This window comes from Anopheles gambiae, chromosome 3, assembly GCF_943734735.2.
Source record: "Anopheles gambiae chromosome 3, idAnoGambNW_F1_1, whole genome shotgun sequence".
Lineage (NCBI taxonomy): Eukaryota > Metazoa > Arthropoda > Insecta > Diptera > Culicidae > Anopheles > Anopheles gambiae.
This window is the reverse complement of record NC_064602.1, coordinates 97,440,631-97,466,429: the sequence shown is the minus strand read 5'-3', so window position 1 is coordinate 97,466,429 and position 25,799 is coordinate 97,440,631.

Below are 25,799 nucleotides of genomic sequence, written 5' to 3'. Positions count from 1 at the left end.
ATAAAAACATACATTGTCACTCATCTGTAGCATAATCTATTACATGCACTGAACTATTGACATAACCATTACAACCAACCCCAACACAAACCAAGCGAATCACTTTATCGTAATGAACGTTGCAAATGCAATCTGATCCATTTCGATTATTGCAACTTCAAATTGATGCCGCTCGTTCGTTTGCGTTGGCAAATTACCTTGCGCGTAATAAATTAATCCTCCTTCATCGCCACCGGTCACACACTGGTACTCGCCTGTTTGTTCAAAAAATCATAATTCACTCTAATCAGGAGCAACTTTAAGCATTTATTTCAATTGCACAGCGATCGTTTGTGTGTGTGAGTGCGATTTCCCCCCAAAACGATACGTATTCATTTCCATACCATTAATTCGGCTTCTTAATTCAAGGATACGGGGAAGTGTCGGTCGCCCTACGAGACCGTCCCTCGTGGTAGAATAGGAGATAAACCATTACGACCGCCCTTAATTGATGCGTATCGAGCGTGGCCGAGGGTTTTATCGGCCCGAACACATGTTTCGAATGCCCAGCCAAGGCTGTTCGGTTCCAAGGCTTTAATACGATTCGATTAATTTCACTCCGAACTGCGTCTGGATTGGTACGCAAGTGCCTCTGCACCGGCTTGTCATCCGGAACCGATGGTGCCTAATGCCATCAGCGATCGATAGTTTTATTGGCACAATGTGGGAGTGATGAAAATGCGTCTACAAAGCCGTTCTGCGACCGTCCGGTCAAAGTCGGGGACGACGACGATCTCGATTTATCCGGGTTTGTTTACCGAAGCGGCGAAAGCAATAAATAAACGCACATGTGTAATTGCTGTTAATTGCAATCACCTACCACCAATCTGTGCGTGTGTGTGCGCATGTTGTCCCTTTTTGTTGTACCTTGGGACCATCTGGGATCGTTCGTGAGTTGGAAAAAGTTGGGCACATGTGTGTTGGGTTGGGAATGAACAAGTGAAAAACACCCCGAAGGGACAGTTCCATCCCAGCTAAGGGATGTTCCGTGCAGCAGCTTAGCCATAAGTTTTAGTCTCATTGTGGGAAAGCGGGACGATACCGTTGGCATGATAACGCTGGGGGAAATTTATCGAAAATTAATCCGTCCCTACACCCAAACCACCCAAAGCCAAAACACAGCAGCAGAGCCGCTGCATATCGAGGTGACTTTTACCGTTTCCAATTCCAGGTCACCGAATGGAATCCTTATCTCATCCTCACGCTTCAGAATTACTTCTTTGCACAAACTCCCAGTAAGGAGCAAGGTGCCCCTCCGTCGGCCGTTTGGATGGACGCAAAGATTTCGATTACTGATAATAGCGTTTGCGAAAGGGCGATTGGATCCCTTTTCTCCAGCGTAAAGTGACCAAGCGAGCTGTTCAATATCCCAAGTACAGTCCGGACAAGTAAAGTGACTGGACAGAGGCAATCTGCACAGAAAATAAACTCCATCAGTGCCCCGGCACCTCTCGGACCAGCTGTTAATTCGGGCGATTATTAACTTTAGAGAAATTGTGTTCTTTACTAATGCCCGGCAGCTTTGGGGGAGGTTGAGCTTGAGACTTACGCCAAGGATAAAGACGTTCCAGAACACCGGTATGCCGGTCGAAGAGGCATCGGAACCTTTCTTGAAGTTATTTCCTCGGAAGCTTAACGCTTCGTTACCGATAGGCCTTGTGCAAGCTCGAACGAGTCTCCTGAGCAATGGAGATAACTGCCTTCCTGTCGATTGCCGTCTTAACGAGCTGCGGAGAATTCTGCAAATAAAATAAATAACTGTAAGCAATCGAAACAACGATAATCGGATACGCTTCCGACGTTCGGTACGTCAAACGTACGAATCATACAAAAGGTACGCAGCATACACACACCTGGTCAGCATGCCATGATGCCGTACCGTACCGATCGACAGCTCTAATTAGTTAGTGTTAATTGCAAATTAAACCGTCCCGCTTCTGAGGGATGCCGTCAAGAGTTGGCAGGATTGTTTGGAATTATCGGCGGGAAGGTTGCAGTGTTCGGCCGGCCAAATGACATGCCAAGCGTGTTGGCTTTCAAATGACGCACAGCGGTCAGTTCCTGGAACCAATAAAACGTGTGCTTGGCGTGTGTCTAATGGTTAAAGATGAACGTTTATTTACTCTTATGGTGCTAGGCGCTGTAACAGTTTCTTAATGGGTTTGATTGAATTCGGTCACGCACTTCATTCGAATGTCTTTCCAACACCTACATGAACAATATTGTGCTATGACCTTTTAAACAATGTTATACACAAACTACAACATAGACAAAATATCAAAACTTGATCATACTGAAACCCGGTAAGCCGTTTAAACGGTGAGCAAACATTATTTTAAATGCTTCCGCTTGCCAACGACCACAGCACAGCCCGGAAGTTTCGCTTTTAATCTCAGATTTAGCTGCCGGAAAAACGGCATTGACACATCACACCACTGCAAACGATTTCAAGCTTCCAACGCGATAGCCCTTCATTACTGCCGATTGCCCAATGGCGGGCAGGGCGACAGACATTCCGGACGGTTGATGTTTCCTGTTGCCAAGCTCCCATCTCCCCCAGCCCAGCCTGGAGTGTAATCAGACACATTAAAACATTTTGCAATGCCGTGTTGCCATATTCCGTCCCAGCGCACAGCCAAGTGCGGCCGGAAAAATCAAATGGCTGGCATGAATTTTTACGATCTCTTTCGTAAAATCGTAAACCGAATGAGAAAGTGCGCTTGGTGAAACATTTTCGCGGAGACGGAAAAGTGCTTGTGCCAGTGTGTGTGTGTGTGTGTGTATGACGCCCCAGTCAACCGCCCTCTCCGAGTGATCGAAATGAGCAACGAGTTCTCTTCTCGCTTTCCCTTTTCTGACACAGACACAGCCATTCACATACATCCGACGGGATGGCTCATCCTTCGCATGTCGCCTTGCGCCGGAGTGGACATTCCCGTTGGAATAAAGAAAATATGAGCTAAATTGCATCCAGTTCCCTGAAGATTACTGCACCGAGCTTAAGTACGAATGACGATACGGTTCGGCTTTTGTCTGGATGTGTGTATGTGTGTCTAGAAGCAAAGCGAAATAGTCCATTAAAAGGAATCCCCCCCGGGGAAGGAAGGAAAGTTTAGCGCCACCATCTCTTCCTCCCCTTGCCAGCAGCAAAGTAGATCCTCTTCTGTAAAAGCGCGAGCAGGAAAAGCGCAACGAATGACGATTATGAAACCGGTCTAAAACCATTCGGATAGCAAGCAAGCGGATCCGGATTCCTTCCCCAGCGCCATTGACTGACGGTGAGCGAGCGCGAGGTTTTGTTACTCGAGCACACCAAACCGGCCGCGCTCCTCCGACTTCAAAGCCGTGGCACGGGCAATGTTGAACCATGGCCACCACTAAAAACTGACGATAAAAGCTAACTTTTTCAATTAAAATAAATTGTTGAATACGGTGGGTGGCGCGCGCGTTCGTTGGTGATTTTTTTTTTTGTTTTGTGCTTTTGGAAGCATCCCGGTGCCACAAAACGTAAAGCTGGGCTGAGCTGGGATGGATGAATTTTGGAATGACCGCCGGTGCAACTTCCGGCGATGTCGGGCCTGTTGTTGTTGTTTCACACTAGCGCGAGGAAAAACAGCCTGCCAGTAAAATGAGTTTGTCGTTTTACTAGGAACAAATTTCGTGTTTTGTATAGCCCACTGTTGTGTGCTTGTCTTTCGTTTGACCTATATATAGTTTTGACACATTTCGTTCCCATTTGACATATTTTAGTTAACAAGGCGTTAATAAGAAGCTTTCATAATACAAGGATTTATTGTTTTTAAATAACAAGGATCGAGATCGACCTTCAGAGAAAAACTTCTGGATAAAACGCCTGAAACTATGCAAATCAACTTAGTTCGATAATTTGCAAAGCTTGTTAGGACTTTTGAGACAAAAATGTATCCTGGGTACTGTTGTTTTGCAAGGGTACAAGCATAAAAAATACTTTGAAATGAAACTCATAAATACCACGGCCACATCACTAACCTAGTTGTTCAGTTGATGTATGCTCCAATTTTCGTTTTTTCTATGTTCCCCCTTTCCGAGTAGTTTGAATTAAAACTTCGATAACTAACCGGCATCATGCTGGTACGGCTGTAGCTAGAAACGTTAAACAATAGAACAAGTTTGTATTACACTCGGTTGATCAATTGCGCATAATAAATGCCACCGAAGATATATTTGTGAAGCGACTATTGTCCTTCCCCGGATCAGATGGATCATCATACATTCTGTTGCAAACAGATTCCTGTAACGTCATGCATTGCACAATGCAAAATAGTTCAAGTAGAAATGCTACATATCACGCCGTTTGAATGTTGCAGAATTTCACTCTCACATCACTCTGTCCTTGCCTCGAATCCGCAACATTGTACACATAATGTTGAAAGGTTTTTCTGTTGCTCTACCACACAATTACTGCATTTGACACATTTTCCATGCCACCGTCACTCCGAAAAGCTGCATATAATTAACGATACCCACCGTTTACCGATGAATGCAACAGGGGGCGAGGGCTGGTGGTGCTTAAGTCGGTTGAATTTTAATGACGGAAGCCCGACACTTCAACGTCAAGAGGCTTCCGGTGCGTCGTGTGAAAGCCAGCTTCCCATGCATGCTCCGTACGATCGGGCCGGCGTGAAGCGTTCGATCGGTGGGCAACAAGTGCGGCGAATGTTTCGCAGCCGTGCAGCTACACGTAACCTACTTCCGACGCGTCGAGTGCCATCCGTCTCGAGCGGCATCGGCGTTAATCGAAAACGTTTCCGCTCTTTTGCAAAATGGACGAAACAAGGAGCCGGACCATCGGGCGCGCCTGCAGGGAGTGAGTGGGACGATGAGTGCTGCCGAGAAGTGGGAGAAAAATGATCCCAGGCAATTTCGCCTGTCCCAACTCCCAACTCCACCCGCCCACTCACCCGTCGTTAGCCGCGCTAAGTGTTCTTCTTCATTATCATTATTCATCTTCCGTGTCCATTTCCGGTGCACGCCAATTTGCACGAGCGCGCACTTACTCTCGCGACTTATCCGGTCGGTGCGTTCCGGCACGGTCGGTCCTTTGGCGTTCATCAACCGGGAGCGATGTACGCCGCGCATCCTAGCATTTGACGAGTTTCCGCTTGGAGGGAATTTACCATCAAAATCGTAGCGCCATCCTTACGAGAAGGACTTAACGATGAACGATTTCGGAACACTTCTTAGAGTTTCATTTCCGCTCCGAACCGCGAACGCGAGTTTGCGAACGACCAAACCGTGGGCCGTGGGTCAGAAAAGGTGACGATGAATTTTTAATTCCAACTCCCCAACGCACGGAATATCTTTGCTTGGTGTTTTTATTTCCAAAAAAGGGACACAGATTTAACGCTCAAATATCACAGTTGGGCCACCAGCGCCAAATTACTCCTTTGACGTGCAGCAAACCCACGTCAAAATGTATGTTTTCCATTTCTCCGCCAGCAGCGTTCTATTTTAAGCCTGTTTGAAGAGGCTACAACTTTGAATCCTTTTCAAACTAAGCGGACACGTGGAAGAGCGGTCAGGCTGGGCTTTGGGAACATTCGATGACAACCTCGAGTGGACAAACGCAAAAGTGAGTGGGATTGCTTTCTTTTACTTGCGATAATCTTACATTTGTTTTGAGTTTTTTTTTGTTGAGTTTGAGAGATCATCTGGCTTACGTTTAAAATATGTTTGCAGAAATATCGGTAGTAGCTTTAGGAATAAAATTACAAACATGATAAAGTTGCCAGTAAAATACTGGAATAATGCAAAATTCACCATGAACATTAAAATCGTGTTTTCCTAATGAAACACTCTTCAGTGAAATAACTCTGCATCTATGGATGGCACAATGGCAAGAGGCCCCAAACTTATACCTCCACTTATTCACCGCTAATTAAAAGTGAAATAAAAGAATTCAATTTCCTACCTGCCCTACCTACCTGCCTCCACAGAGGTAAAAGAAAAGCCTGCTGACTCAGGCCGGTCCTGGCGAAAAGCAAAATCAACCACCGAATCCACCAGTTGTCTTGGTTGGGGGAGGGATTTGCTCCGCTTAATTTCCTTTCGTTTGCCTCCTACTTCTAAGGACAATTGTTAAGCCGTAGAAAAACTAGGTCGATAGCGCTGAGGTGCGCTGTTATGCTTCGAGATGGGCACACCCCGGTACACGGGAAAACAATTAAGGCAGAATTTTAATCATCTTGTAATCGTAAACGAGAGCTCCAGAGGGGGGGGGTAAAAGTTTCCTCCCATCTAATGACTGGGATTGGGTGGACTGACTTAAATGAAAACTATTTCCTTGATGACCGGTACGGGCCGACGAGTGGGCCGACCTGCAGGAGCGTTTGTTACCGTTTTTAACGAGCATTGGTGACACATTTTCCACCACACAGGTCAAAGCGAGAGGTGCTGGTCTATGCTGCAAAGGTTCAACGTTGGCGTGTTTTGTCGCTTTTGTACTTCATATGCACAGATTATTAGCAGCTTATTAAACTTTATGCAAACGAACGGAACGGGCAGTGAAATTTACATTTGTATTGTCGTTTTTCTCCCGAGAGGCTGTGTAAGGCTTCCTGGTGAGCTAGAGGTAAGTGCGCATAGTTTTTACAGTAATGGACGCAATCCAGGGATACAACAACAAAGCTAGAAAGTAACACTTTGTAGCAGTGCTGAAATGTCCCTTACAATGGAACACAATAAGCCATTATTACCATTAAAAGGCTCATTTGCGACACTCTATTTAACACACCCGAGCAAAAACTTCGGGAAAGCTATCTGCATTAACGTTTAGCTCAACTTATTATTTAGTGACAACCCTTACCTGTTTTGTCACAGCTATCCTGTTATCAGCAATTCCTGGTCCTAAATAGGGTAATATATGTTTTTATTACTTTAAATCTGTGTTGTGTGAAAAATTGCATACCTTAAGGCGGATAATAGATTATCGAGAAATACTGAAATAAAACATTTAATTTTTATTTAGTGACTGTTTAGGATCTATAGTTATCCTTTTTAATGAAGCATCACAACTCACAATGGAAAATTGAATGTTGCTTAAAACACGCTACACAACTCTATCAACCTAATTAGAAGGAATAAAAAGTCTCAATTGCTACGCTAGCAGGTGTCATCGATGTAAAATGAACTAAGTGCTTCAGCGAATTGGCGCGCCATTTCCTTCTGCCTACTATCGACAATTATTAGTGCATTTCCCAGCAGTCATACCACGACATTTCCACCGAATTTTTCCATGTGCAACCGGCTCTAAACTCGACCACGAATAGGACGGCAGGCACAAACAAACGGAACGGTCAAGCCAGGCCAGCCAAACGGCCAGCGAAACGATGGCTACACAACGCTCGATAATTCATGCCCGTTTGCCCGCGGCCAATAATAAATAGATAATGTTCAACTCGTGTTCGAGTGTCGAATATTTTCCATCCGACTGGCTCGCGCTCGCGTTGGCTGCCATCCCGCCACCGCCAGTCAAGCGCGAACAACGCAAATTTCTAATGCATTTGGCATCGGCGGGTGATCCCTCCCATGGAATCCTCTTTCTCTTTTTGGCAGCCATTCGTTGGTTGGGGCGGTGCGGTAAGCTTGATTTAGTTTGAAATTGAAATGTTATTGATCCTTCTCCGTTTCAGCGCGCGTGTGTGTGTGTGTGCGTGTTGACTCGCGGAAAAGCGCAATGCATTGCGCGCGCGAAAGATGCCGCCCGCCCCACGGCCTATCCACGGCCTTTTCGCTATCCGGGCACGATCAGCCAGGCCATTTAAGCTCATCGACATGTCCAATCGAAACATGATTGCTGTTTCGGTGCGCGTCCCCCGTGTGTGTTAGCCTCGTGCCGGCCAAGGACTGTCTCGCTCGCTCGCTTCCCAGTGGACGACGACGGGAAAACAACAGCCGCAAACAGCGTGTAGTTTGAAAGGTCCACTTCTGCCTTGTGCTGGTGAAATTCTAACACATTTTGCCCCACGCGTCCTCTAGTTTGTCGTTGCCGCTTTACCCTTGAGTGCTTTGCATCGCTTTCAATGACGGATAACAAGGTTTTCATTTATGTGCAATAGTTTCCGAGTGACTGGAGCAACACTTTTCGATTGCAGTCGGTCGCTTTTGTTTTTTTGGTTGTTTAGCAGAGTTGGGGAGGTGGAAGTGGAGTGGACTGGAAAAAAGAGCAAATGAAAATACAATACTCGTACATCGAGCGAGTTAGCGAAGTTGAAGCGATTTTAAATTTAGATGCGGGATGCATTGTGATGCTTTCGATGGTAGAACACGTTCGAGGGAATATGTTTCAAGGTTAGAAATGGTAAATTGATATTTATTGAAAAATAATTCGGTCAGAAGGCTTTTGAAAAGCAATTTCAATATTATTTTAAATATTTGAACTACAATATGTCTCCGATTGCCATAGAAATTCACATTTCGTTTGAAAGCGCCGTGAGGTATGCAATGTATGCAGCAAAATCTCCTTTATTAAGCTTTGCTTGTATTTCTACAACCTTGAACAAAGATTTCGCCCCTTAGAAAGCACTAAACAAAAGCCAATTGCTGCACAAATCCAATATTGATTTTGATACATTCCTTCCGACACAAAAAATACATTATTCAGCATCTACAAACACGTTGATGCTCTGCCCGTTAAGCATCTGTTCCGCGTACCGAATGCAGCCATCGATCATACAACGATCCTCGCAGCCCACGCGCAACCCTGCTCCCACCACAAACCCACCAGCCGAGCATGTTTGCGGGCAGGATACGTACGCTTGTTATCACCGTCACGTAATCCACACCCGATCATAATCAGCTCCATCATCATCATCACCATCAACGCGTAATCGCGGCTGATACGATGTTGCTTACATCTAAACGGCGAACCGTAACGGGGCAAGGGTCTGGATACTGGAGCGCCCCCTCCAAAGAAGCTTTGATAGATTACAAGCTTCCAGCACACCGACTTTACGGAGCGCTGAAACCAGATCAGCCGAGTTCCGTTTCGCTACTTCCCAGTGCCGTGGTTGCAAAATTTTGCCATTTGCTGTGCGTCGCGCGTCTTCAAAAGTGGCATCAACCTCCACATTCACCCCCGGACCCCGGGCGCTAATGATGTAATCATTTTTTATGCCACCCTTATACGACCACCTTTGGCTGGGACTTTGTTTTTTTGTTTTGATGGAGGAAGAATTTGGGAGCTGGAAGCAGGAAGTTGCTTATCCGAGGTGATAACAGCATACAACGGCTCGTTGGGACCATCCCTCCAGAAACAATATTCTGCCTTCCTTTTGTTGGAAGGAGGTCTGGCTTGAGTTCTTTTTGTGCAGACTTCATCGAGGACTTCCTAAACTAAGACCCTGCGCAGTGTTGTCGTGTGCTAATCCAATTCACGCCCGGGCTCGGAAAATGTAGCAACTTCATCCACGCATACCAAATGACTGGCAATGGTTGCTTGTTGGTGGAGCTACTTCCGAAAAATGTTCTCTAGACGGAGAAACAGACACGAGAGAGAGAGAGAGAGAGAGAGAGAGAGAGAGAGAGAGAGAGAGAGAGAGAGAGAGAGAGAGAGACAGTGAGGGAAAAGATTCTAACCAAGAATATGATGTTTATTCTCATACGAACATAGAAGTGGGAGCTAGATGGAGGACTAAATGACATTAACCTTCAAGGGTTTTCGCAATGGTGTGATGACTCCCATATGAACATGACTTGCTCCCGTGGTGGAAGGTATCCTTCCGGTCTCGGTTGACTCGTTTGCTCTACATATCTGGCTCGTTGTTATTGTGATTACGAGAATGTTGCTCATCCATCGTGCGGAGGTCGTTTTTTTGTTTATATCTCATCTATTCAAAAGTGCCAACGAGCCCCCGCCTAAGTAACATAAACACATGCTCGAACGTTTTAGAGCTTTTGTAGCGTTCCCTGCGACCGTTGCATCGTTTTATGAAACATTCTGTACTTGCATTTTTCTAGTCTTTCAACCAACCTGCACAAAGGTCGTTGTCTGTTAGTCAGCAAGTATCCAACGGTCCACTGCGTTGTTATTAGTATTTGCGATAAGCAAAATCTTACATCCTCTCTCTCTCTCTCTCTCTCTCTCTCTCTCTCTCTCTCTCTCTCTCTCTCTCTCTCTCTCATACACAGCCCTTACTGGGGTTTCATTTTTGTGGCACATTGCGTACATCATCTTGTTTGCGGCACCGTCCCAACAACCGTCCAAAAGTCATCCAAGCTGAACGACATACGGATTCGTATCAGGGGACTCATCATCCATTCGCCCCTCGGGGAGGCTTTGCTCCGGCTTTGGACACTGTTCAGACCGTTCTGATTAGCTTTCCGCTGGCACACACACACACACCCGCACCAGCCACCCTCGGGGCAGCCGCATTTTATCTGTCGCAGCTCGAAAAAGGCTCCAACAAAATGAGCTGGAAAAACCAAGTGACAAGGCGTGCGATGAAGAATGAGCCGTCGTTGTCGTGCTGGTCGTCATGTCGTATGCGAGTGAAATAAATGTATCCAATCTGTACCCGGCAATGTGTTGTGCGGTGGGTTGAGGGAAAAGATTGCTGAATAGGCAACATGTTGACGTAATTGGGTGTGCCCGGTGGACTTGATTCGAGGAAGGAGAAGCCCATACAGTGTCACATCCTCCAGTGTTACATCGCCGAATCGATTTGTTGCGTAGATGTTATTTCAATTAGTTATACGGAGAGCTTTTGCTGTGTGCATTGCATACACTGATCGAATGAATTAGCCTAAAAGTATGCAACCCGCAAAGCAAATGCCTTAAAATAGCCTCATTTTAATGTGGGTTTTGAATTTATTAACGAGATCATTAGATTTTATTGGGCTATTGAGAACGCGAGAATGTATAACAGCACTGAACAGCACTTCAATTCAATAGTCTACTTCACTTTAAGTTATCATCATCTTCAAACTCACCATTCACATCCACTTCGCCATTTTTAAGCACCAATTCGATGCTGCGAGTGCTGCCCTTACCTTCGGGAGAATATTTGCATTTTCACCAAAATTGCTCCTTCGTTTGCCCATTACCTGGCTCACATGTAGATAGTGCAAGTCGATAACGGCGTGACGACAATATCGCAAATTGAATTTTAAACTTCACAAAAACGCCACGTTCTACGCCTTGCGCGGTACAATGAAGCTTCTCGTAAAAAAAAGCTCCCAACCCCGCCACATGAACGCTCGTACCGTCCCCATCGTACGCCATCATCTTTTGCCGTTCGGATTGCTCAGTTTCTAATAACGGAAAGTGTGTTATTGATTACGGCTACAGCTCAATAAATTCTTCCATCCTCCACGCTGCGCTGTGGCGGTTTGAGTTCTTTCGAAATAAGGCAAAAGGATGCTCCAGCAAGGCGCACAAAAAGGCAAGCAAAAACCAAAGCGAAGAATTTTATCTCAGGCAGCAAGAAAAAAAGCACCAAGATACCGTAGCGAACGTTGCATCGACTTCCGGAAGTGAAAGAATATCGGAACGAAAAACTAAGGATGTGCAGCCAGCGCGAGGAATTATAAAAATTGCACCACCCGAGGCGGATTCTTCCGTTTTTTTTTTTTGTTCTTCTTCTATGAGCTCCTCAAGAGAGTGTGCATAAATCCATCATCGTTTCCGGATCGTCCGGACTGTGCCGGGGGTTGTGTTTGCTTTCCAAGATTCGTTGGACCTCCCATTCCGCTGATGGTTGTCGGTTTTTTAATCCTTTACCATCGGTGGTCCTGCTTCGGTTTGCGGTTGCTCTTTCCGGCACAGCAAGCGAAGGATAGTGATTGATTCCCTGGAGGTTCTTGATGGTCACTTTTGCTACCGATGCTTCCTCCCACAGCGAGAGTATTTATGCTGACTGATTGATCTCTGTAGTCGTCGGCATTACTCCAATGCATTATGAAACGGAGCAGAGTTTCCGGAACATGATAGATAAATCTTATTGCCGCGTAAAAAGAGCAATGTCAGTCATTGATATTGCATTAAAGTCAATACGCCAAGATGTATGCAATTTGTATTACAAAATTGAGTTATTCCAACACTACCACGTTATCTCGTTACATTTGGCAACGATATAACCCCTGCATCGAATCACAAATATTTATAATGATATAGCGATGCTTATTTCATGCTTTTTTCAACGTTATCTACATTCAACTTGGTCACATGGCTTCATGATACATCCAGCAGCTTGTAGCTCTTGCAGTTGTTCTTAATGCATGTCCTAAGGGAAACTGAAAAGCGGAACTACTTGCACTTAATTATGTAACCGGAAGCAGATTACTTCACTGCGAGAAGAATGCTCCCCACCAAGAGCACATCCAATTCCGGTGTGGAGCGTTACTAATGCTTTCGCTTTAGTGGCTCATTTGGCATGTTTCACTCGCGGCTCAGTTTCATTTCCATCCCTTCTGTGCCTTAGACCATTCTCTGCTGCGTTTGGATTTAAAGGGGATGACACTCGTGTGTGGCGTTTCTTACAATATCTGCCACATGCAGCTCGAGTAGGGCCACTTAAAGCTGTCCCGAGGTAAACTTTCCACCGGCTAGGCGAAGAAATGAGACACATTCAGCGGTTGAATGAAATCATATCCTTGCTGCGGCCTAGACAAAGGCTGGAAAATCTTTTCCCCACTGCGTGTCTTGCGTGTCTTGTTCGTGGCAAAACAAGCAAAAAATAAAACGCATGATGGAGATGGAGCTGGCTCGGGGAGACGGAATCGGCCAGGAAATCTAAGGCAAGTGGTAAGGAAATAGCGGGTGGGCAGGAAGATACAACAAACCGTTACATTTATGCATGTACCAAAGTGCCCGTGAGTCGAGCAAGCCACACAGCGTTCCATGTCTACCCGCCCCGGTGGCCTTACGTGCCATTAGGTGAAAAGCCTGCCTGCGAAACGCGGAAGTAGAAGCGGCAGAATGTAAAAATAACTCCTCGGGGGTAGACCGAAGCTCGCTGCGAAACACTGTGGAAGGTTGTAATGTGCCCCAAAGCAGTATAAAACCAACAACATGACACTCGTCTCGCCAGGTCCGCTTCTCTTCCTATATACCACCAAGGGGGAAGAAAAGATATTCCTTAATGGAAATCGAGGAAACGCTCTATCCTCTTCCATTCTCACGTCCTGCCTGGAGATGTCGTGGAGCATAAAAGTATAATGAACATAATACTTTGTCTAAATCGCACGCAAAATCGTAAGCGCAACCGTCGCTTTCGAAGGGGACTGAGCAGACAGAAACACACGTTCCGTAGGTTAACCGTGTGTTAAGGTAGCATCCTCAGTGCGTCCGGTTTGTGGTGAACGACGAAGGGGCCTCGGCTTCGTCCTCGTCGAGGGTGAAGTATAAACCACCGTACACAACCCAACTTGGAAATCGGGCCAGGTCTACAGTGCAAGCAAAACCACAAAATGCTACCGGAATGGAATGGGAAAGCTGCTGCTCCCGGGCGTCTTCAGCGCTATCTGTGACAGATTCTAGTGACTTCGTTGGGGGATGAATTCCAACCGTGTAGTGCGTACCGTACCGGAGCATTGATGTCTGGATCAAGAGTACATTCAACCCGTGGGTTGGTCTACGAGTTTCTTACCTATTCTGTTGCACAGACTTCCCTACAGGAGCAGTTGGTAGGAAATTCCCACCAAGCCACCAAAGTCTAGGCGTATCATTCAACCTCCGCCGATTCGGCGACCTCCCAGTGGCAAAAATCCAAACATTTAATCTTTGACTTTCGATCTTTCACCCAAGCTCATCGAGGCATCGGCTTCATAATCAACGCAACTTTCGCGGTTTTCTCCACCTAGGACCGGAAGAATATAGAGCCCTGTGTGTAGGCAGAGGAGAAGATACACCTAATCTACAGCTAGGTATCTAGCCTGGCGGTTGTGGTGGGATGCTTCGGGGAAGATTATCTGATTTAATAAATATTTATAACCTACACCTTGCACGGAAATCCTTGTATGCACGAGCCGGGCACAATTCCCTTGGGGTGTACGTGAGAGTAGAAGGAAGCAACTTCTTGGATTGCATTCATTTGCGATGTGGATAAGCAGCTGAGAATCTGAACTGTAAGATTTCATAACAAATCTATGAAAAATGGTATGATGATGAGTTTTGAAAATTGTTATGAAAAAGCATAATTAATAGCATCTGTGCAAACATCATTATTTGAGCGTTTGAAAGTCATTTAAAATAACTGATTTCATTATATCCTATGAGTACATGCAAACATACCAATATGGATATTAATAGTACTGTAAAAAGGTAATTTGTCATTCCGGTTGCATAGCTTTAGGCGTTTCACAAATTTAGCAAATATTGAGAGCGCTCTATTTGTATTCGTTTAGTACAATATATCAATATATCTTTACTAACAACAATCAATCAATCGTAACTTATCAACTGGAAGGGTAATTACTGCTGCTCCAGAAGAGCTTTCTTTGTTTCACGCAACAAAACTTCGTCCCGGCGCCCAGAACAACGTTAAAAATTGCCCTTCAACCAATCAACTTCAATCCGAAGGTAAAATTAGACCACCTCGGGTCGAAATTAATCAATCGCGATTCAACAAGCATTTAGCTTGCCACTGCAAATGACCTATGACGGGGTTTGTTACCTCCAATTAAGGGGGAAAAACACCGACCATTCGGTTCCGCCATACCCAAAAACCCCTGGGAAGCGGATTGCGAATCAAAGAACCCACAACAAACGATCGTGTGCCTCTGGGATCGGGGGACTTGATTCGGCAAAAGGTTTCTGTAAAAATCGCGAGCGTGAAAACTCATTAAAATTACTTCACGCTCACTGACTGGGACTCGGTTGTGTTTTGCAGCATTTTTACCGTTTCCCGTTTCCCTCGTGCTGTACAGTTTCCAATCGATCCAGAATCGATGGAAAAGGTTTCGCTAAAACCTTCGTTCCTATTCCCTGTTTTCCTCCCATTGCTCCGCGCATTGCTCCAGCAGAAAGTAGAAAACATCAAAGCAATAGAATGGGCACGGATCGCTTGCTTCACCGCCAAAAGCTTAATTTATCAAAAGACCAACGCCAGAAGCGGGATACGAGCGGCAAAACATCAAGCGGAAGAACTTCTGCTCCCTAAAGAGGGGTTGTTGCTTTACAAAGTTTCCAGGTCGCTTCGAAATTTCCCTTTTGTCCCTTGCAGCTTACGCGCTTTGCGCTTGCTACGTAGGTGACTGCAACAAACAGAAAACAAAGAGGAAAGAAATCTGAAGCTTTCGTGTTCTGCTGCTACAGTTGCTTGATTTGGGGTGAAATTTGAGTCAACATAATGAAAATATGTGAACCTTCAATCAAAACAGGAAATTACCTATTACGATAAAAGCAAATTCACCTTTTGACATCTATTCGAATGGGTTACTAACAAATAGTTTACCTTTCCGATGGTTGATGGAGCATTCCACATTGCGCAAAGAAAACTAATCGAAAACACAACAACCCAAACTGATTTTTTTTTTTATTATTGAATTTAATTCTGTGATCAAATTAGTTTTCTACAGCATTTTCTTTGCCACAAGTTGTACCACCGGGAAAGCTTTTCACCAAGCACACACACACAGTCCGATCGTGGCAAGCGGAAACGTTGACCTAATATGTTGGTTCAAGAATTTGTTCCCACGGAAATGAATCCCGAGAACCCGTTCGAGAGCAGCTTTCTTTTTCCTCTCCGTTTAATCAACCTAATTTCGATTTCCTTGAAGGGACGCTTCCGAGAAGGGAGAAGGTAAAGAAAAAAGAAACTTACTTCGAAATGCACCGCACGTAGCACGCCGCTCCGTAGTGGTTCGATCGTCAAAGTTCAAAGAGAAGAAACTTTCACCGTGAAGTTTGTTTTCATCACCGTTTTACCGCAAGAAAGGGGAAAATTAGTGCCAAAGGATATTACATCATCAGTGTTGAAGTGTACCAAGAGGACAGCATAACTACCAATAGACCACAACAGTGAACAAACAAATTGAATCCTTAAGGGATATTTGGGTTAGATGGGGAGCATTTAGCCAGATCGTGAGCAATCACAAATATTACGTTCATCGTTGCATTCTTCGGAAAAACATACATTGTAGTCTATGTTCATTTAAGCTTCCAATTTCTATGTATTTAAATATCCTTTCCATAACATTCCATACAATCGTGCTGTGACTGTTTCCCATTATCAAGCACTAAAGCATTCATCGGAATAATATAGTTCTAGTTTGCAAACAACCGCTTCTCATTTCTTTCAACGATAGTGCTGCCAGCAACATAACAACAACATGATGCACTTTCAACCCCGTGAACCCGAAACTTTTCCCCATTTCACACATGACACAAGCATGGAAACCGCGCCGGGAACGATGCCATCTGTGCGTATGTGCTTCCCCCGAAATCCTCCCGAAACACAAAACCACCGAAATGGCAAGTTTTTGAGGATTATGAGCGTTTCTAGCAATAACGCTAGCGTAAACTTACCGCTTGCAAACAGAGGGGGAAAACGCAACGCCGCTCCTGCCGCTGCTGCTGCTGCTTACGCTTTTGTTCGGGGGGTGCGCGCGCAAAACTGTTGCGCTGCGCTCTGTTTTGTCGCCTAACCTCAAATCGTGATGAATGTATGATGCTTACATGTGGCACAGTTTCGTGCTTTGTGTGCCGAAAATCGGTGTTCGCATTTCACCGAAGCCCCAAGGAATGTACAGAACGGGGTGGCGGGAGTTTCGGGGCGCGAGCGTGTGGTGCCCGGAAGGCAAGAGCGAACCATCTGCAGTGCAAATAGCACACTGCGAGTTGGAAACTATGACCCATCTGCTCCAGCCGTGCCACCACTAGCAACACTAGCTACAAGATGCAAAAACCCTCACCCCAAAATTCGCCTCCTTCCCCAAACACCCCTTACCGCGTTATCCCACGGAACAAAACGGAACTAACTCGTTTCGGCCGCTGCGGTGTGTCTTTTGCACGGTTTTAGTATTGTGGCTTCCGGATGAAACACCCGTTTTGCTATTCCCTTTTTATCGGGAGGAAAACGATGCGAAGCATCACAAAGTTGAATCTGGCTGCTGGGAGAGAAAGAGGGAAGCAGTTACAACAACAGTAGCAGCAACACAAAAAAAACGGTCCTATTTCTGCAGCAACCTCACCGGAATCCGGATGATGACCCGAGAGTTGTAACCGTAATGCGCACGGTGGAAAGGCCCCAAACCACACGGTAAGCCGCATTTAGCTTCCTGTATCACTGCTGTAACATCTCCCTTAGATTGGATTCCCGGGAGCAGTGAGCAGTTCCCGGGCAGGGAGCCACGGTCGAGGTAAGCAGCAGCTAGCTAGAATATTTATGAAGCCAAAGTATCATCATCCGAGGCGGAAGAAACTGGAAAGGCGAAAAATTAGAGCTCACCATCACGAGTTGTAGTCCGAAAACTAGGTGAATCCGGCATGCACGTTCGGGCCACACTAGAACAAGCAGAAGGTTACCGATTTACCGCTTCAAATGAGCCCCATGCACCAAATAGCGGCTAGCAACGATACCGTTTAGAAGGGGAGAAACACTTCTTCCCTGGATCCCTGGTGGTAAGGAGAAAAGAGCTAAATATTGCACGACTCAAACGGTAGGACCGAAATATCGTCCCTCGCATGGACGGTAGGGATAAATACTACATCAAGTTGGCGCATTAAACTGCACGATTTTATAGTCATCATCAACATGCGTGGAGGTGCAATAAAACGGGAAATAATATCGGGAAGTGAGCTGGCTTACATGCGTTTCGGCGGAGCCCGCGCGTGGGAGGGTTGCCAAGGGCAGTAGGTAGGGTGGGTTTTGTTGTGACTAAGCAGCGTGGAATGCTACTGAATGGCTGGCAAAATGACGAAATAAGTACACATTAAATGCGTCGCCTTCGAGCAACCGTTTCGATGGTTCCAAATCCATGTATGACATAATCCGTAGTACGAACCCTTCAATGCTCAATGGGAATAAAATGCGTTGTAGGTTGCATACTTTAAGGCACTTTCGCTAAATTATTGACTACTTTGCTTGTGAAATCGCCTTACGTTATGCACACATCACGCCTTGCAGGGGCGCTTGCTTGGCAGTTAAGGGTTTTTTGCTAACATTGCTAAGCATTTTCCATAGCCTACGTTTACATCTTCTGCATGTGACACTTGTTCGTTCCACTTTCTTCCTTCCCTAGCTTCCGTTCAATTCGACATGAATGGAAAACGAAACGTAAACATTCGCCTTTACAGAAAACAGCACGAAAAAGGTGAGTAAGTTCCGTATTTCTTAAATTGATTTTTTATGCTCTGAATCGTACCGAGCTAAAGGGAAGCATTTAAGCGGCTGAACCCCCACCGGACGGATAAAAAAAAACCACCTCGCACACAAACAATCGGCCAATGGGAACGGGAAAAACACATCGCCTTTAATGCGCATATAAAAACGCCGAAAGACGATTGATTTCACTAATAAATTCCACCGCCAAATAATGGCATTTGTGCCTGTCGGTGAAGACGATTGCTTCACCCGAAAGCGTCGCTGGCAGTAAATTTCGCTTTCCGGCCTGCTGGAGACGACCCCGGAGCTGGCGGGCAATGCACGGCCCCGCACCGCGGTGGCACTTTATTTGGTCGATACCGATGCATGCAGGTGCTCTCACACGGCACATTCGCCCGGCTCCCGGCAGCTGCCAAACGGAACAAACGCAGAATGGGAATATTTATATTACTGCATGCAAATGTGACACGAAAATGTTTCGCCACGCTACGTGCTCACTTTATGCGATGTTTTGGTGGTGGTCGTGGTGGTGGTGGTGGTGGTGGTGAAAAGAAGAAGGAAAGAAAACACTCCGAACCGTCACGGAAAGACACGGACACCGGCGGAACGAGATGGGAAATTAAATTTCGACTGTTTTCCATCCATTTTTCCGAGCAGCGCTTTGCTGTTTTCGTGAGCTTTTCCGCGCACCTCGAGCAAAGCACCCGGTGAAATTGTCATATTTGTTTCGTCTTTATGCGTGTGTGTGTGTGTGTCTGTGTGTGTGTTTTGGTGATTTGGGTAAGAAGATTGAAGACGCCGCACGGTAATACGCTTTATTTGGTCCGCCATAAACCACCAAAAATGACTTTGTTTTGATCATATTGATTCTCGGGTGGATATAAAACGACGTCACACTTACGGCTCACATACGGAGGTGTTTTGTTCGAACAATATTAACATGAAATAGATCATCGACCGGAAAACGAATGGAAAATGATAAAATTATTCAATAAAAATACGTATTACGATGACAAGTCATGCGGATTGCATACTTCGAGGCGTTTTTGTGTGATGTTGCTAATAAGTTTAATTCGTGTACATATATGTCTTTTTTATCATTATTTTTATCTTCTCCTTGTTTCATTTCTCGTATGTCCTACTTTTCCGCTTTTCAAACGGTCTCAATGCGGTTGGAATCTTTCCCATCGCTATTTCTCTCTTTCCCACCGCTTGTAACTTGCGCTTCGTAAAACAACAAGTAGCGGCTATGGCTTACCATCATCGATGATGTATAACATTTTGCTCCGAAGCCAACGTTGCACAGCAACAAAACACAGACCCTTCGTTTTCCTGCACCCCGACAGCACCATACAACAATAGCCAACAAACACTTTTCACCATTTGTGTGCATCTCTGTATCGCTCTTGGCTTCCACTCCCAGCACAACTATGCTGCCAAGCGTTCGATTGATCATTGCAGTGGAGAGAATCGTTTTCTATTATCATCCCTTCGCTCTCGCGTGTCAGCGTTGCTGCCTGGCACAACGGAAGATAGTTCACCGGTTCTTTGCATTTTCCAGCAAATTCCTTCTCTTTTATAGAAGACTCGTGTCGCTTTTTTCTGCTCCTTCTTGCCACCTCTTCTATTGCAACACAACAACACCCCAACGATCATCAGCCAGCACCGTCCTGCGCTGGATCTATTCGATGTGTTCGATGTGGGAAATTTGCATCACACATTACGCTGGCAGCTTTAGCGTGAATATTAGCATAAAATATGCTCCACACTACACACACACAGGACGCGCTCGCTGTAACAACAAAAGAAATTTTCCACGATTGTCATTCACCGGCGCTTCCTTGCAGGAGCAAGAATGTGTGCCCGGGTAAAATACCTTCCCATGTTTCTGCGGCCAGCTTGCGTACGGTGTGGTACGAAATATGTGACAAATTTTCTCTCCACTTCACCCAGCCAGGGCGAACAATGGTGCCACTCTGTACGGGGGAGCATTCTCGCTACTCATAGACGACACCAGGATCTGGAGCAGATGATGGATTCATCGAAGCAAATGCCCGGGCTTTTGCTACGTCGCCAGGCAACCGCATTCTAAGGCGCACACACGGAAAGACACATTTTCACACCGCTACGCCAAGCTGGGGTTTCTTCGAGAAGAATAGAACGTTTCACCGAACCCACCGAGGAAACCCCTTTTTCCCACGAAAATGGCAATCCATCCTAAAATTTACACGAATTGTCACTTCCTCTAAATGCCCGGGCCCACCGCCAGGGATGCTCCAGCCCTGCGATGGAGTGCGTGATGATTTATGGTGGGAAAGCCACCACCCGACCACCGGTGGACCCAAAATCGAGCGCTTTTTTGTCGTTGCTGTTGTTGGCGTGAAATTTGTGCCACGCCACAACGCTTGTGCTACCGGCCCTCTTTTTTGGCTTTATCTAGTGCTTTGCTGCAGTGCGACATCCTTGACACCCTTTGCCTTGCCGCGTCCAGCCACCGTTTGTAAATGTTGTAACGCAGTTCTCGCTCCGAGCGCGCAAAGGACATTCCCGCAGGAGCTACCGGGCGGCATCTTTATCTTTAATTAAGTGATTTTAATTATCTTTCCTTACCGGGAGGCACCGGGTTGCGTTTTGAAATATTTATGACTGCCAGCGGCCAGCCAGACCCTTTGCGCTTCCCGCCAATCCTTCCAGTAAATGGCCGCTTTACGCTATTTCCTTTAATGTTTCGTTTTCCTTCCCCGCTCGAGTACTCTCCCTCCTTGAATTAACCCACAAGCTAGATGGCCAAACGACTCGAAAAGGAAATCTTGCTTAGCTTCTTGATGCCTTTCCTACGCGAGTCTTATCCTTATAGCTCACGGCTCCACGCGGAAAAAGCCCGACTGTTGCTTCGTGATTAATTTACTGATAATGTACAAGCGCTTCTCTCTCTCTCTCACACACACACACACACACACACACAAACTACTGTTTCAATCTTTACAGACACTGCTAGGCACACTAGCCTCAGTGCTGCCAGCACGTACAATATTCCTACCGTCGAACGGAAAGCGACCCACAGATTCGACCCATTTTTTCGAGACACACGCGCTTTAGGCACACTTTAGCTTACAGCGTGACTTTCTGCGGCCCTCTCTCTCTGTGAGCTGCGTGTGGCACGAAAGCTGCCAGCGTGTGCGGGCCATGGGTGTAGTTTTCGCTTCCCCGTTTTTGGCCGGCAGCCGAAACCGATGGAGACGCCTGGTTGGTTGGTGCTCGTTTGTGGTCGTCTTTGACGGTGCTGTGGCTAATTAACTTTGCGAACGAGACGAGATAGTCTCGTGCCCGGGAGAAAGTGGTTTATTTCTCATTAGGCAAACAGCTCCAAACCTGTATCACGCTTCTGTGTTACTAGGGCAGTAGGTGTTTAGCACTAAAACGGTTTTGTTACATTCGAAACTTTAATGAGAGCTTTATATTCAAATCGGATTTTAAAGTTCTTTCAAATAATCGATGCTTTTTACAATAATTATTTTTAATAATTTCCCACTACTACTAATTCGCTATTAAAAAGTGTTTTTTCAGGTTGCATTTCATTTCCATCCACTTAATTTGCACCTACCCGTAACCGCCAGCGCAAGAATTACATCAGTAAAGTAAATACTCTCTTAATCGTTTCACCAGTCTATTTTCTCATTCTTCCACCCAGATGCGACCGTACAGAGGCAATCTTGTTGCACCGCTTTTTGCACTGCAATTGAACAAGACAGTAATTTCAGACTTCAACCTACACAAAAAGAGAGTGCAAAAAACACAACACTAACCCACAAAGAGGTAACGAAATAAAACCGTAATACTCATAATCCTCATTGCGTCGTGCAAATCCATCCAATTAATTTTTCATCCTGCCCCATTGGAAGTGCTCAACTGCGTCGTTGCACCTTTCTTGAAGGCCGAAGTAGGAAAAGAGAGGTAGCTGTCAAGCGGAGAGAGGTAACGGGGAGTTTATTTTTGTTCCGTTTCGAACAATCTCCTTTGGCTGCATTTTAGTTTCCGCCTGCTTCAAAGAGCTCGGATGAGTGGGACGATCTTTTGAATTTATTTTAAATCAACCGAATGAATGAACAGTAACTCCCCCCATCACCGTGGATGGTTCTTTTGGCGGAGAGGCAAAACAGCGAAAACAGTGAAACCCATCGAAGCCGGTCGAGTTGTGCATCGCTTTGTAAGGATGTTTTTCCATCAGCCAGACAGACATTAATGGGAATCCCTTACCTGTGCGTTTTGCTCTCGCCTTTCCGAGCCCTGCTTTGCTCCCACGCACAACTCGCTGTGTGCGGCATGAAATACAGCAACAAACACGGAATGAAAGGTGCAGCAAAAGTGTAAAAAAAAAAATACATCATCAGCATCCCATCATGGGCTTGCATGATCCGCCTTTGTGTGACTCAAAACCGATTCATTAGCAAATTAAAAACCGTTAGATTGGTGGAAGAGAAAATTATGAATATCCTGGCAATAGGGTGTTTTCTCTCTCGCTCACTCTCTTTCTCCTGTCTGCACTTGTATTATCTCTCGTTCTTTATTTATATCTGTATTTTCCCAACTTTTTTTGCATTATAGCTTTCCATTGACGTAAATTCATCATGATTTGATTATATGCTTTCAAGTCGAGAGTCGAGCGATTGCAAGCAGTAAAAATGGGACGAGGTTTCACGCAAAAACCGCACCAACTAACCAGCCTCCACGTATCGTATCCGTCCATGTATGTGTGTATGTGTCATACCAGTAATTTGATTGAGTTTGGTTGGTTGAGTTCTCATGTTAGAGTAAAGAGCCTCTAACAAGCCGCAAACGATGCCGGATGGATGGGGGTTTTGACTGCCTGCTATGAAAAAGGAGGAAATCTATCAAAACATTCCAACGCGAAGGTAATGGAAATGCTTTTTATGATGGCTATGAATGATTAAAATGAGCAAAACAGCAAAAAAACAAGTTGAACAAAGCTTTATTCCCAAAAAATGATATAGAACCGTAATGCTAGCTGGTAACGTTTTTAGTCTAGTAGACCATAAATCTAAAATCTCACAAAAACGCCTAACTGTATGCAATCTGCAAGTCAAAAGTGCTTCCTCCTACTCTGTACTGTTTCCAAACACAATCAAATCAAACTAATACAGCATGTTACTGTTATCACTACTTGTCCACCATCCTATAATCTAAAACAAAACCAACCTCTCTGCTAACAACGTCAAAAGTCGTCCTTTTCCGTTCGATTGCGTCTGCCAACCGATTCGAATCGCTCGTTTCGCTCAATTTTGTCGGCAAAAAAAACACGCACACACACACCATTGGGGAGCCTTCTTTTCATCATCCAATATGGCTGGCGTAACAAGTCAGCATTACTCACCACCATATGACCGTACCGCCCACCATCTACGCTTTTTATATTAGTGCATCTATTATTATTTACGATGCGATGGGGAACGCTATTTTGATTCGCTTTAATGAAGACATAATATGATTTTCATTCTCATCGCTCCCCTGCTGCAACAACAAGCACACTGTTTTTGCACCCCCCACTTTTTTGCCTGTGCGCAAGACAGCTTCCGAGGCATCTGCCTTCGGTTTAAGCGAGCCTTCCAAGATCCATTGCGCTCCCCCCCCCCTGGTGTTACAATAACACGCCGGCGAATAAGGTTGTTCCCCCTTTCGTGGGCGAATTTATCTTGCCTAGGCCCGGTGATATGGTGGCCCCTCTTTTTTTTTCTTAAGCAACCCTACGGTACGAAAACAGGCCCTTACGGTTGCGTTGATGAAGCCAGCAGAAAATACATATCAGTTTCATAAATCAAACCAATCGAGAAGGTCGACCGCCGCCCGGTGTCCGTTTCGCTTTCGGAACTTTCTGCGTCAATTTCATACATTTTCCCTTCACTGGAAAGGGAACCATTCGTTTGTTGTTGATTTTTTTTCTTTCTGTTTTCTAGCCTCCAATGAGGTTATAACGAGAAAAATAAAAAGCCCTTACTTGTTACATACGAGTTTCTCCTTTTTGCGTCAAAAGAATGTTTGATTTTTTCCCCTCGCTTTGAAGCTGTTAGCCACAAGCGAGATTATCCTTTACTGATGCTGCTGCTCCTTTACACAAAATAAAAAAAGAAAGAGACGAGCGACCAGGAAAAATCAACCCCGGAATTTCCTCCCGCTGTGGGCGCAACAACAACAACAACAAAAACGCGTGGGCCTTGTAGGAGATAAAAATAAATTGGATAAATTTGATGCTTACCAACGCGGCTGATGATGGCTGACGATTCACCCGGTTTTTGGGTTTACCGTGTGTTTTTATTTCACTCCTCTTTACATCCACAAAACGCCCCATCCACAAGCTGACGGGCTGTTAACGGGTGAATTGCAACGGGTTGATCGCAACCGGCCCCCCCGCCTCCCCGGGGCGCCTGTCGAAGGCCCTATGAGGTTTGTCAGAATAAAAGGAAAGGCCCGTAAAAAAGTCAAACAAAATAACCGCGCCATCACGGGTCTCTCTAAACTCTCGCCATTTCGGGGCGGCTCATCATACCCCATGTTACATGCTACCACCAGCCCAGCAAGATACGACAGGGATAAGGATAGCATTGGCATCAACGGGTTTTGTTTCGGTTTGGAAAAGCGAGAGCGAGCGAGACAGAGTGATAGGGAAAAAAAGAATGTGTTTTTCCAGATTTTCGATACGTTGCAAGCTGCTTTCTTGTTGTTTTGAGTAAAAGGCAGTGTTAAAAATAACGAGCACTACCGGTTTCGTTATGCGTTCGGAATGCTTTTTTTTTGCTGCACGGCTTCCATTCACAGTTGCTCGATTCATTTTTGTTTTTCCTATTTACATTTACAATAGCAGGAATGACGTTCTAAGCAAAACAAATTTTGATTTCGGAACTTTGCGTCCAAGCAGCGGTACGAGGTGAATACAAAAAAACAGAGCAAACGCTACATCACAGCTTGTTCGAAATATAAAAAAACGGCTGATAAATCGGATCGCTTTTTGAGCTGTCAAAATAACGCTAGTTGGATCGGAGCTTCCTGTGCCACTTGGGGCGACAATTTGATTGGACGATGCTACGCTGTAAAAAGGTACCGAGAGCTTTGATTCGACAAAGTTTGCACCAGTTGGAGCTATGTTTAGAGCAAAATTTTGGCAGATTTTTTTCAACGATTTCACTTTATAGAACTTTACAGATATAAAACGCCTGAAAGTATGCAGCATGCACCACATTTCTTTCTTTTCAATAACTACTCATACAGATGTAGTAATGTGCAAACAGTTAGTACAACATTCAACTCTTTTATGATATGTAACTAGAAAAATACAGACCCCCAGTGTACCAGGACTCGTCAACATTGATCCGTTGTGTTACGCAGTCCTAATTCCTGATCTCATTATATCCGCACCGTTGGCATAATGCTAATGAGGACGGAATA